The 12,771-nt window shown below is 38.9% G+C and overlaps 1 protein-coding gene across 4 annotated transcripts in view; it reads left to right on the forward strand.

Annotated features, from left to right (window-relative positions):
* The first annotated feature begins 654 nt into the window (after nucleotides 1-654).
* Nucleotides 655-12,771, forward strand: part of LOC104467700 (casein kinase I isoform alpha) — a 32,911-nt gene continuing 20,794 nt past the window's right edge. For all 4 annotated transcript variants that reach the window (XM_010081562.1, XM_010081566.1, XM_010081567.1 and 1 more), the window contains exon 1: nucleotides 655-757. The gene's annotated coding sequence lies outside the window, so the exon portion shown is untranslated. The remainder of the gene's footprint in view (nucleotides 758-12,771) is intronic.

Raw genomic sequence — 12,771 nt, forward strand, 5'->3', positions numbered from 1 at the left:
TGGGGGGGCGAAGGTGCGTATCCCGGGGCTGAGGGGCTTCGTCGCCGGGGAGCTGGCACTGCCCCTTCCGACAGCAGAGCGCTGCCGTCGGGGTCTCCCGCACGCAGCCGTTGCATAGCTCCCTTGCGAGTGGTAGGGAGAGGGGGTCACCATTGTGGGAAAACACACTTTGTCTTTTGTGAGTGGCTAAAGTCGTCCCTCTCCCACCCATCATGTATCCCCCTCTCTCTCAGCTGGCGAACGCTTTATCTCATTTTCATCAACAGTAATAGAAACAAAGAAGATCCCCTGTTTCTTCAGCTCTTTTTTAGTTTTTTTTTTTTCTTCCTCCCCCTCATGGCTCTGAGCTGTAAAGAAGAAACACCCACGTATGTTCTTCCTCACTTAGATGGATCTGAAGACTTTACATCAGCTCAATTTCATGATCTGGGATGGATATTTATGTTACAGATCCTCATGATATGGATTTATTTTGAAGACGCAACAAAATACAGGATGTTGAGCACTGAGAGTTTAAAAAAAATGATACTTCAAAGCATTTGCAACAGGGGTGTGTGGGGGTTATTGAAGTGCTGTACCCCTTAAACCTCAGAGGCAAGGCTGTGCTTGGTGGACACTCTGCTCTGACTCCTTGTTCCCTCTTGCTGTAGGAGGTTGCTGTAAAGTTGGAGTCTCAGAAGGCTAGACATCCGCAGCTGCTGTATGAAAGCAAACTATACAAGATTCTGCAGGGAGGAGTTGGCATCCCACATATACGGTAGGAATCATTAATGTATGCTAGTACATCTTCTTTAATGTTAGTGTGAGGCAGGACACCACCATTAAAAACACATTGATCTGGAAGGGATTGGGCTGTTGGGGGAAAAGTGCTCTATTCCAACCTCTACGACTAGTTGTGTGTCGTCCCCACTGGCCCACTGTCTCCTCCGTACATAGGGTGCTTTGAAAGTGGGATCTTCAGCAGCTCCTGAGCTGTGAGAAATCCTTGTCGTGATTAGAACAAAGTGTGAGACAGTTTCGGTGAGAGCCCATGTTCTCGATGATGTTGAGAGTTTGGAGCCGGTACTGGAAATGGCTGCTTTCTTTTGTTGCCTTTTTATTTTTTTTTTTGTTCCAACATGTCTTCCTCCTCCGCTCAGAAAATGGCGGATGGACGTGGTTAACCCTCCCCCTTCTCGTGTTGGGACAAGGGACGTGCTCAGGCCTGTATCTTTTCCTTTCATAGTTATGTGCTGCAAGGCTTGAGACGGCAAAGAACCTCAACCAGGAATGAAATGGCAGCCCCTTTCTGTTACCCACAACAGATGCGTCACTAGGATTTCTGTACAGCTAAAGTGCCAAGATTAATCCCTCCCAGTTACTTGTTGTGCGGCTTCCTTGTTTCATGTTCTGTCTGAAACTTTCAATAGTGTTTAATTTTTTGATCTGGAGGAAAATCACTGATGCAGCAGATTCCGGGAAGAGTTATTTCTCTTGAGTTTAAACTTTGTTAATAATTGTTTTTGAAGTTAGTATTTATTATGTTTGCACTATGGCATAAAGGAATTTTGTTCCTTGAGCTGCAGAAACTATTCCAATTTAGATACTGGGTCAAACTGGATTCCATTTAATCTGTTAACCCTTCCCTGACTTGCTTGTATGTGCACCTATCTCGGTAGTGGCCTGTGGGGTCTATTGTAAGGTCATAATGATGACATATTCTAGATCATGTATTAATTTTAACAAAGCCTAAAACAAGTCTGCATTTCTGAGGTTAATAACTCCCCTCCCCCCTCTTTCCTGCTCCAAACACAACTGACTGTAGTCCTGAATGTAAACTGGAGCTGTATAGTGAAGCAGCCAGTGTTGTCTTAGCCATCTGTCCTCATTCACAGCCTTTTTCAGGAATGGAATAAACATACCTGAATTAAGCTCAATACTTGCAGCTTAAACAGAGTTGCTTGTGTGAAAACAGATTTAGTCTTTATTTTAGACTACAGTTTCCTTCTTTTCTTAAAATGGGCGCCATTATTTCACAACTGAAAGAATAGAAATTGCATTTTGGAAAGCTATTACAGTATTGTTATGCGTTAAAACCAGGATAACTGGGAAAACAGCTGAAGCAAGCAGATATCAGGTGTTTCATCACGAAACTGGAAAAGCAGGCATTCTTAAGGTGTTTTTTTTTTAAAGTGAACAAACATTTGGTGCTATAATGAGGCCTAAGTTGCAAATTTTTCAACTTTTCCATGTGACAGAAGTGAACTACTGTTTAAGTTCTTGGATTTGGTTAAAATGCCCTATGAGAGCATCTTATTTAAAGCTGAAATGCTGGAAGTAATCTTGCATGTTGTGAAACTTGCTTCTAGCTTCAGTCATAGCAGTCATCTTCAAGTTTGCTCTGAATCTGATGTTCGTGTATTTGACTTTGTTTTCTCTGTAACCAGTGGCTGTGGTTTAGAAGTCTCACCACCACAGGGGAGCTACGACCTTTCTTTGACATACACTTCCTTCCTCCTCCCTCCCCACCCCCAAATAATAGAAGATTACAAGGATCTGAATAAGAATGGACAACTTAGGCAGTACTCACAGCAATTCAAATTGATTCATAGACCGATTGTGCTAAAGGTGTGGGATTTATTTGATAACGTCAGTGGGTCTTGAAGTTTTTCACTTTCACATTCTCACAATGTTACTCTTGGTAGTACTTTCAGTGTAAGTACTTTCTGAAAGTGTCTTTCAGAAACTTCTGGAAATAACCTTTTTTGTCTTCAGAAACAGCATTAATTTTAAGTCTATTTGTATGTACCAGATGCTGCTTGACAGGTTCTTTGACTAGGCTTCTGTTACTAGTTGTCTTCTTGCTGTTGGACATCTGGTGATGCTTGAAGAAATCTAAAATAGTATTTTTATGTTTACCTTCATTAAGAGGAAGCTGAGCAGGGTACCCAGCACAGTTCTTGCAACAAACCTTAAAACATGATGTGTTTAGTAGAAGTAGAATCCATGGTAGTTTGAATCGAAGGGAGAGGACTTGGCATACCAGATCAGGTATATCTGAGGTGCTTAACAAGGATATGTCTTTGAACAGGTGATTACAAAGAGTAAGGCCAAAGTGAAATTGCTGTGTGTGTTGTTTCAGACAATTCAAGCTTTTCTGACACGGGTTTTTGGCAGCAGCTAAGCTTGGAGAATGTATGACTTTGTACTTAGGTCACTTTGCACGTGTAATTGATAATGAATGTTCCACCATTGTTTTATAATAGTATGCTGTCAAGTCAGAATAAACTGTTCCTGGCTCAGTGTATTTATAAGGATGAATCAAGTTGAAGGAAAATCTTTCAATACATTTGTTAAAATTTATGTAATGTGACACCTTTAAACAACAACAGCACAGACAGAGCATTTGATAGAAAATTAAGAAATCATTCTAAGCTTTTCCCATTGGCATGCTGTATAAGCTGGGCTCAGCAGCATTTTCATCTCAGTGCTACACATCTGGGAAACAGAGGCACATAATACTGCATTCCTCATTTAAGAATGAGGGACTTATTAGCTATTTTTCATGTACCTAAGTAATGCAGTGACCAGTAAGTATCAACTTACTGGAAGTTGCGTTATGTGGCTTAGCCTTAGTGAAGTGGTCTGCTGTGGTTCTTTGACTCACTAAGCTGAAATAATAGGTCAGGTATGGATTGCTCATTCATTTTGGGCACCTGTTCTTAAAACTGAATTCTGCCCTTTAGATGTGGTTGCAAATTTAGTAATGATAAGGTAGCATATCTGGAATGTCACTTGAATTATGTAGAACCAAGCAATTTTTTTGTAGCCTTTAAGGTTGATTTGATGGCCCTTCTGGATGATTGCAAGAAAGCTAATGAGCAGAATTTCAGTTTTGGAGTTAAAAGGTTTTTTTTAATATTGCTTCTGTGGGATCAGCTGTGAGCCCTCACTTGTTGAGGAGGGTGATCAAGGAGCTTTGGTATTCCCACTGTAGCAGAACACATTTACACATAAAATAGCAAAAATTGAGGTTGGAATGTCTTTATTCCCCGAATATTCTAAACCCTTTTAGACTTGCAAATCTTTGACTTTGCTGCTTATTGTTGTTTCCTGGAAGAGTAGCAACGTTTCTGGACTTGTCTCTGGAGTTTCACAAAACCTTGTATAAATGCTATACAGATTTTTAAGATGTGGCTTGTTCTTGATGTACAAATTTTGGTTAATTATTACCTTCATTTTTCCCAAAAGGCTCTTGAACCACGCTTAACATTCTAACAATCTGATTTGCCTTTAGGACACAATGCAAAGTCTGCTGTATTGTGCTGGGCTTACTCTCATTGTTCTCGGCTATCAGCTGTCTTTTTTTTTTCCCCTCTCTTTTTCAGTGGCAAAGCATTTTTAGCTGTAATCTTGTTAACTGGGCACTGATCCTCTTAGTTTGGACTGTCTAGTGTTATTCGCAAATTCTTGGTTCTGGCTTAGAGGAACGCAGCAGAGTGTTTGGTCATTTTTGTGTGTTGTTTTGTTCATACCGTGATTCTGTTAAAATAAACTCATGACAGAAACAGTTTTTTGAGTTATCTATGACAGCTGCTCTTGATTTTTTGCTATTTATGGTGTTTATCAACTATGGTTTGTATCCTTTACGAAGATTAGGTACTCTCAGACGTACTTTTGAAAGACAAGTGGGCTTCAGATTTTTCATGGCTTTAGATTTTTTTACTGATCAGGGGATTACTTTTTTTTATCATCGCTTTCAAATGGAAAGCAGTTATGCTGGAACCAGCTGTGGCTATTGTTGATGTATTAGAAGCATTGCACTTAAGAGCAGGAAGAGCGACTAGTGAATGTGAAACAGATACTGTGTGTATTCCTCTGTGGGCAGGGCCGAAGAGATACTGTACAGTGTCTGAGGCTAATCAAGGTGATACTTAGGTTTAGTCATCTGTAAGTTTAAAACCCAAAAGCTACTGACTTGGCAATTTTTTCAGTGTTTTCTTGGCTGAACAAGTAAATATTTACATTATGAACTTTTCAACGCAGTAAGTTCTTGCAAATATTTTGATGTTGAGAAATTTAGTATTGGCACCCATGTGCCACTGTACAGTCTTCTAAATTATGAAGCATACTGTAAAGTTTCTGGCAAAAAAAAAATCTATAAAAGCATCTCAGATTTGTTCTTCTGGTTGCTTACTGCTGTGTTGGCTCATTTATTGCTAACAGAATGTATTCATCTTCAGTAAGTCATACATGGAATGGAAAAATGTGGTCGAGTTTGGTAATCTTAGTAATCACAACAGATTTTCCTTGAGCACTTCAGATTTTGATCTCATTAAGCAGTGCTTAAAAATCTGTAAATACACCTCTCAAACACGATTTTAAACTCTTTTCCCCAATAACTTCCTGCAGCATTAAAAAAAAAACCACACCAAAATTAAAAACACTGCTGGAAAAATACCCAGCAAACCCACAAAAAAAAAGCAACCCTTCCAGTGCTTCCTCCCGACAGAAGAAAAACCCAAAACTCGTAGTTGGATAAAGTCTGAAAATTCTTGTCTTGTCATTGTCTTGTCTTGTCATACTTTCATCTAGGTCTGCAAGTAATGAGGAGGAACGTTCTAGCAGTAGAGCCTCCTATTAATTAACCTTCTGTTACTACTTAAGGCTGCATTGTGAAGGACAGGATCACTCTAGTGGATAAGAGAAAGCCTCTGTTCTGGTAGCTCAAAGTAAAATTGAAAGCTAGTCTTTTAAATTAGTACCTAAATTTTTTCTACTGAGGGAATGTATGTCTTTAAACAAAATCTATTTTGTGTTTTATAACAATCTAAACTTCTGTCTTAATTGGTCTGTGTGGACTCTGTAGAAACATCCAAGAGAGACTACAGTTTGAAAACAAATGAAGCTGTCCTTTTTTGATTTTGGTGGGTTTTTGGTTTTTTTTTTTCTTCTTCTTTCTCCTTGCCTTAGCTCAGCCGTTGCAGAAATGGCTGCAAAAATACACAGTTTCAGTTCAGTGTTGCTCTTGTTTGGAACAGGAGATCAGCAGCGGTACTACTGAAACATTCTTTTCCTCAGCAGTGTTTCCTGTACCTACTGCAGATTAATGGCTTACCCTCTTAACTGAACTGAACCTTCTGAATTTATGGAAGAAACTTGACTTAGGTTCTCCTTACTTCCTGCCAGGTGTTAATGTGCCTCACTAAACAGCTAGGAAAACAGCAAGTTGGCTGTGTGAAAGTACGTATGCAAGATAACACTAGGCAGATGAAATTACCTTATTGCTTAGATTAGTTGCTCTGGCATACTTCATGCATTCATATTTCTCTCAAACTGTACAAAAATGATACAGAATTTTATTTATAGAGTCTGTCTAACTTCATAGTGTAGGGTGTTCATTGCTGCTGCTTTATTTAGTTCTTGGGTGGCCTAATTCATACTCACCATGGCAACTAACGTTAGATGACATCTGCTAAATACTCTACTTCAGTATTTTAGACATGCCATATAATTCATTTATATTTCTCCTAGCTGGCTAACAGTTAAGCGCTTTTCCAGCTTCAGAGGAGATAAACTAGAACTATAAAATATGTGTCAATGAATCTTATGATGACAGATTACCTTACGTGTTGCCTCAGTACCTGTTAAGACTCAAATTAGTATATTTTTACAGGCAGAATATACTTCCCAATTTGTGTGAAACAATTATTTTATATGTCTGTCCTGCAAAGTCTAGAACGTGGGACCGGAAGAGACCACTTCGGTCCCAGTCCAGCTCCTGTTTTGGACAATGTACTGTTCTTTCTGTCATCAGTCAGGTGCAGTGTTAAAACTTTGCAAGCTGGCACGACAGTGCTCATATTCTTCCGTTGGACAGAGAGAGAAAAGAGCTTCTGTGTGTAAAGATAAATACTTGCACCCATAGGCAGTCAGCTCCTATTTATTTCTTCCCTAATTTTTTCTGTTAATAACCTTCTTCCTATTACAGTCCTCCCATATCTATGAAGAATAGTTGCATAGCTCCGTAGCTGCCTTGCTGAGCTGTTTGAATACCTGATTATAGAGGTCACCACCTTACAGTTTTTCTTGAAGTCTCTTTTCTATCCCTGTTCTGATGTGGATTTCCTTTCCTGAATGTTGGTGACAGGGCTTCAGTGCCTTCAGCATTGATACAGAGTGCTTCTCAGTTCCTGTGTAGAATACCTGCCCTTTTATTGGTTAGGATTACTTATTATTTTTTGGTGATGCCTGATATTAGAGCTATATGATTATAGGTAGGTCTGTGTTTTCTCTTTAGTCACATCATCTGACTAATGCCTAGTTCAAAGACTTTTGTATAAATGACTTAGTGCTTGCAGAAATGGAATACAGTTCCAGAGTGTCCATCAATTCAGTGTCATTTGGTTTTCTGTAGGATGTCTGAATCCTTTGTTTGTGAGACCTTCCAGACTTGCATATTCACCCTCATGTGCCTGCTGACTTGTCAAACTTAGTAATAAAGGTTATCTCAGGTAACTCAAGTAGCAAATTCTTTCCAGGTTGCTTGTTCACTGTAAACTTTTTATTTTAATAGCTTTTTTATCCACCTTAGTTCTTCTGACAATCTCAATTTTTATCATATAAACTCTTCCAGTTGGTGTTTGAAAGCCCAAGTGCTGGGAAACTAATTGCATGAGTCTACGCAGAGTAATCATAGGGGTCATGTACTATGGATTATGAAAGTGGCAAAAGTTTATGTGAGGTCAAAGAAGTTTGGGGTTTTTTATGTAACTATAAAGGTTTCTGGAAGTGTAAAGGTTTGAGTTTGACTCTTCAAGTCTCATCACAGAAGTCTTACACTTTCTTGCAGTGAGGCACTAGGAGATATTTTTTTGTTTCACCTTCTGCAGTTCTGTTTGTAATTCTGGATTGTCACAGCCTCCACCTGAATAGTAAGTGATCAAATTGACAGAAGCCTTTAGTAGAGGATAGGTTACCTGGCAAAGCAGGTGTTAATGGAGGAGAGATTTTATTAAGCTGTAACAAAATAGTCTTGTTATGGTTGCTCTGGTAGTAGGAACACTTTCTCGTGACACTAAGTTGATGTTCTGCTTTCTGTATATGATAAGCTGTAGACAAAGTGATGTCCCGTTATGCCAATGGTGACAATGCCTTGACTGCCTTCATGGTTTCGGAATGCGTGGGATTTGGGTTTCTTTACCAGTGATTAACAGCTGTCCAGTGATTCAGTAATTTAGTTCATTTTGATCTCAATTTGACATTTCTTTCATGTGAATTTGCTGAATCCTTTTATTTTATTCAGCATGTGACGAGCTCACACAGCTTTGATAATTGTGCTGGTTTTGTTACCTCGTTGTTGTAATTACAAATGCCAGTGTAATGGATGAAACTGCTGGTTATCTACGGAAATTGTGTAAGCGGTACAGTAGTCTGAAACTATAATTTCATAGCCTGTGTCTGAATTCTGTTAGCCCTTCACTCACCTCTCTTTGCTAACTGGTATATGTCAGTCTGACCTTTTCAAAGGAAGATACACTAGCTGTGAAGAGGATATTATAATAACCAATAAAACATTTTATTTGGTTTAAAAAATACCAACAAGCTATTACTAAGCATTTTCTCAAGCATTTGTTTTGTCATTGACATTATTTACAAAATAGTTGCTGAAATAGACATCATACAATTTTTGAAAGATGCAGCTCTGCAAACAGAAAAAGATTTCAAGTTTGGGTAGGCATGACTGTGGTATTTGCTACTAAGTGCTAGATGTGCACGAGTACTTCATTTGCTTGTCTCAAGGTTAGTCAAGGGAATTTAAAAAAGCACCCCACATGAGTTCAAGTAAACTTTCAGTTGTCGTGTGATCTGGCATCATACCTGCTGTACTGTATGGGGTTTGGAAACGGACTGCTTTCAGACCACTGTGTCCTGTGACTTAGTTGTTCAGCGCAGAGCTACAAATACTGAAATTCAAGATGTTACCGAAAGTTTCGGCTGTGTGCGTGTGCTGGGGCAATATATCAGGCTGCTAAGAAACTTGTTGACGTGGTGAGTCTTGGTCTTTGAAATTAGACAAGTCACTGGAGTCAAATTAAGGTCACTGTGTTCAATCTTTAACCATGCTTTGACGCAAAGCTTCATAAAGGATATTTACCGTATTCTAACTAATCTGTGGTAATTTGAGCTGTAGCTTTGAACAGATGAGGCAAGGGAGAATGGTGAAGTGTTATCATGCATGTGTGAGCTTGGGCACACCTTACAGCTTGAGTATGGACTAAAGTTTTTAACAGCTGTATCAGATGTTACAGTGTTACACTGCCTGTTCAAGGGTAACTGGTAGCTCTTTATGAGAATATTGTCTGGCTAATGGTTTTGTGTAGTCGTAACAAAGGTCATCTGCTGCTGTTCTTCAGGAAAGCTGGTCATAATCAGTACTTTGTGTAGTTTTTCAGCATTAGAAGGTATAAATGAACCTGTGCTACAGAATCAAAATTCTCTATTTAGGAAGTATGTCCTAATGGGACATACAGCACTGTGGGAATGAATTAGAGAAATTAGTTTTCCTAGCCTAGGAATTTAGTTTTTCTTTTTGAAATAATAATATTGTGTGTAACGATATGCAGAGTCATTACCCACCCAAAGTGAACTGTCCCACTTTGCACTCCTCTCCAAAGCTCTCCCTGCTTAAAATGTATTGGTGCTCTTGCTTCTTTAACTTTAGTATGAGAGAGGGTACTTCCAAGTGGGCTGGAAAAGAAAAAAAAAAAAAAGTCCATGGAGCTCTAAGAGCCATGTGGGGCACTTGTGTTCTGAGATGCTAGTGTCATCTAATAGTTACCCAGGGCTTTGTGTGGGTCATTGCTTCATATTAGTACCCTCCAAGTTTCATTGCTGATGCAATGTTAGAACTTCTAAAGATTTTTTTCATTGAGATACAAGCCCTTTTTTGAGAATTGTGCTCAGTTTGTTGCCATACTGTTCTGCACTTTTTAACACAGTAGTGTTAAAACTTGTATGCTAAAGCACTCTGAATTTGTGCTCATCCAAAATGTGTGCTTATGTACTGTCTTACATTGATTATGCAAATATGGGAGTAAGGAGTACTTGCCAAGCTCTTATTTATCATAATATCCAAGGTTTCCTAAGAAGAGCCAAGACTTCTAACATTTTTACTCAGAGCTGCCAGTAGTAGCAGCTACTAGACTTTGAATGGGCATGATGTAGCCTTCTTAATCCCATTTTCCCTGGAAATGTTCCAAGGGAAACGAAAACTTACTTGCAGTGTCAGCAAAGTAAATAAAACACAAATTACTCCAATATCCTAGCAGAAGTTTCAGTTGCCAGTAGTGAAATTAATAGATGGGCCAGTCTTCTGTGAGGAATTACAAGCAGGTAAACATGAAAATGAAATGTTAAGAGGTCCTGTCTTATTTCTCTGTCTTGCAGAGTTGATTCTGCTTTCCACCAGTGCAAAATAGTCAGGAGATTAAGATCTTCTTGTGCATATGTAGAAGTAGGCCAAATGGAGGTTGTGCAATCAACCTGAATTACTTCACTTATAAGCAGAGAGATCCCTATAGAGGAACCAAATGCTTTTTAAAATGTAGCTCCCAGGGTAGGCTTCCTTTTCATCAGCTTTGCTCTTTCTGTGATGCTGTAACTAAATTTTCTTAGCTCAGTTGAAGACTGATCTTTGATCCTTTTCCCTTATACTGCATTCTCTTGGGCACTGAAGCATTACAGTACTGAACACACTCAGTGTCTGAATTGGACTTCTGTTTCTTGAAGAAAATCATATTTTATCTAAGTCTTGGTTTACTCCTTAGAGTACTTCAGTTCAGCTTATTATTCTTTAGACTTTTTCACAACAAACCTAAATTTCATATGACAGAATAACTAGACAGGTCATTTGGTCCAGTTTTCATTACTCTAGGTGATCATAATGTTTAATTCTCAACTGTGACCTGTGGAGTTGTTTATAGAGCCTTGTCAAAACTACTCAACTGTTTGCATAAGTGACTTTGGTAGAAACCAAGATTTACAGGCATAGTCAATAATTCTTGAACTGAAACTGGTTTGTAGTTGAATCAGAACTTTTCTCAACAGCATCGCCTTTTGACTCTTCTCCATCTTTGCATTGCATTTTTTAAATACTCTTCTTGGTTGCTCTTGCAGTTGAATCTAACTTCTGACCACTCCTTAAAAGGGAGGTAGGTCTTTCCAAAACACATTTCATGGCTTGGTGTCAGGTTGCAGTGTGAATATTAATATTTTCATTAATTGCAGACTTTGTTAAATAATACCATCAACATGCTTTCCCAGTTGAGTCACTTGGGGTTTTTTTGTACATCATAGTATGTTCAATGAGTTTTTAGAAAGCAAAAACTACTAAATAGTACTTACCTGATGGTATGATCATTAACATGTTGGTGGACAACTTTTTTGTTGAAATTTCATTTGAATGACTGCTTTCAAAATACCTGTTTTCTGCATCCCCTCATGATGTAGGGAATGAAGAAAGGTCCTAGACTGACCTGTAAAATTAGTGTGATCCATAGTCCACATATAACTTTGTAATGCATTGTTATAAATTCGATAAAAGTGCATGGTTTCTACTAAAATCTCTACAGTGCGAAGGTACAGGCCAGTAGTTCCTGAAACAAATCCAAATGCAGAATCTTTTCTCTGCAGTTTTGTAAACATTTTACTTTACTACCCTGGCTAAGCTTGGAATCCTGTGAGTACCGAGGAATTTGTCGGCATTAGCAGCGGTAACTATTTTCCAGACAACTATGCATTAGTCTCCTGGAGCCATTACCTAAAGTGGAAATAAAATGTCTATACAAGTCTTTAAGCCCCAGCTACTACTGTGTTTGAGCTGCATCTTGATTATTTTTTTATCTGCATCCTCTTATGGGGTATATTCTTTGTGTATCTTGTCTGTACCACTGTTGGAAACTTCGGGGCGTCTCCAGAAGAGAGCTGGTGAAGTGTCTTATCCGTTGACTGCTGGTACTAGGTCCTTGTCAGGAGGACTTAGGTGCCTAGCAAAGGCAAAGTGCAGCCTTGTGATCAATAAGGTGTTGAATCTTTACAGTGATGTACTCAGCACAGCTTCATAAATGTTTTTTCACACACCTGCCACTTAGGTGTGTGGAATGTGCGGAAGGACTGCAGTAAAGAATATGTGTTCTGTCTTTCAGTGCTCATTTAAAGTACAGAAATTCACAACTGAGGTTGGTGGAAGTGAAGGGTGTGACTCCAGGTCTTCTCAGACAGCTTAAGTGGTGAAATACTCTCCCCCAGTTGCAGATAACATAAAGCAGTACTATGATGGAAATGCTAAACGTGGATTGGAAGGAAAAAATATTTGAGAGGCCTTGTGCTTGTCCTCACAGCACTGATAACATTTAATTTTTCACCCTGAATTGACATATCAGATGCTTAAGGGTGTATATCGCAGTCTGTTTGGCTGCAGTTAATACGTTGCTACAGCTGTGATTTTGTTTTTATGATACTTAATTGTTTTTCCCTTCATGATGGTACCTGGTAAAGAGCCTTTATCTTCTACGTAATAGGACAGTAGAACTTGATTGTTATTTGTTAAATTTGGATGAATGAATCGAGAGGTATGAGTTAACTGCATTGGATGCTTTGGTCTATTGCAGAGGAGTCATAGCTGAAGACAAAGCCTAAAGCATGTTTCTGTGAAGTCAAATAACACAGGAAGCAATGATAGAAGTGTAAGGTGTCCCGCAGATGGCTGTCAGTTCAGACTTTGTGCACACG

Source organism: Pterocles gutturalis, unplaced genomic scaffold (assembly GCF_000699245.1).
Source record: "Pterocles gutturalis isolate BGI_N339 unplaced genomic scaffold, ASM69924v1 scaffold34049, whole genome shotgun sequence".
NCBI lineage: Eukaryota > Metazoa > Chordata > Aves > Pterocliformes > Pteroclidae > Pterocles > Pterocles gutturalis.